The sequence below is a fragment of the Entamoeba nuttalli genome (genome assembly GCF_000257125.1).
Source record: "Entamoeba nuttalli P19 unplaced genomic scaffold asmbl_6747, whole genome shotgun sequence".
In the NCBI taxonomy this organism is placed as follows: Eukaryota; Evosea; order Mastigamoebida; family Endamoebidae; genus Entamoeba; species Entamoeba nuttalli.
Window position 1 is genome coordinate 6,383 of NW_008578249.1, and position 1,429 is coordinate 7,811.

Consider the following 1,429-nt stretch of genomic DNA (forward strand, 5'->3'; position numbering starts at 1 on the left):
TATTGTTTATTCTTTCCATAAAATGGGAGTTTCATTTTCTTACCTTTGGATATTTAAAATAAAACAAGGATTTATTTTTCTTTTACTGCTAATAATTTTCAAACTATCTTTAAAAATATTTTTTGATTATAATGTTTACACACTTTTCCTCAACAATACTGGTTAAACATGAGAATTTCAATACCATCATAAAACATCTCATTAAAGAGTCTTTATCTTTTGTCTATTAAACTCTATTTCAATTAATACCATATCCTTTTGAAATCTTTTAAATATTTGTGTTACTTATGACCCTTTGTTTAAACCTTTCCTATTTTTAAATTACTAGACTAGTAAAAAAGTAATACATGAGACATATTTTAAGAACATCAGTAATACTATCCCTTCAAAGTTCTTTCAAATTAGCATTTAATTACAAGGCAAATAAATAAAACAATATTTATCTTTATTGTTTATTTAAATAAAATAGCATAGTAAGGAACCAGAAAATCAGAAAAATATTAAACATTCAAAAATATCCAAAACAAAAAATATGAATTTAAATTTGAAAAAATTAAATTAGTAAATAATATTGTACCATTTAATCCAAAAATAAAAATAAACAATACAACACAATTATTAGACTTAGACTGAAAAAAATAAGAGAACATCGTTCCTGACTTATTAAACGTAAAAAAACATAAAACGCTAGTATGTCTTCTAAACTTAAAAAGGAAACATTGATACAATAATTTTGTTTGTAATTGTTTGGCTTGTCTATTTTGTCATTAACTATTTGCTTGAATGTTTTTTAATTAAATTAACCTAAAATTAAAAGAAATTTATTAAGAACAAAAAGGTTTTTAAATGAGTTTATCTTTATTATATTGATTCAATGGATATTAATTTATTGAAAAGATGTTATCAATTATAAGTAATTAAATATATAATACTATACAATGATAAAGATTGATTAGTAAATAACACCAAAAATAACATCCAGATATAAATTAATGATGTTGTGTTTGATATAAAAGAAGAACCATCTTTATAAATAAAAGGGAGTTAATATCTACAAAGTTTTATAATGAAAAAATATATCTTTCCAAAAATGGTACAAACAAATAAAGGATAGACTTTTGTTTATTATTAGAATGATGATAAAAATCCAAAAGAGAGTATTTGTCTCAACTACTTATTGAGGGTATTTGGATAAATACCTTATTTTTCCCCATTTAATTTGTTAGTATTTCATTAACTCAGTAAGAAGTACAATTCTTGAAATAATTCAACTCATATCATTTTTAAACGTTTATCCCTTGTTCAGAATATACTATTATCAAGTTTATTTTGACACACCATTAATATTATCTGAATAAAAAGAAACAATAACTGTCTTTAGGTTAAATCAACATATATAGAAATAAACACTAATTTTTAAAAAAGAAAT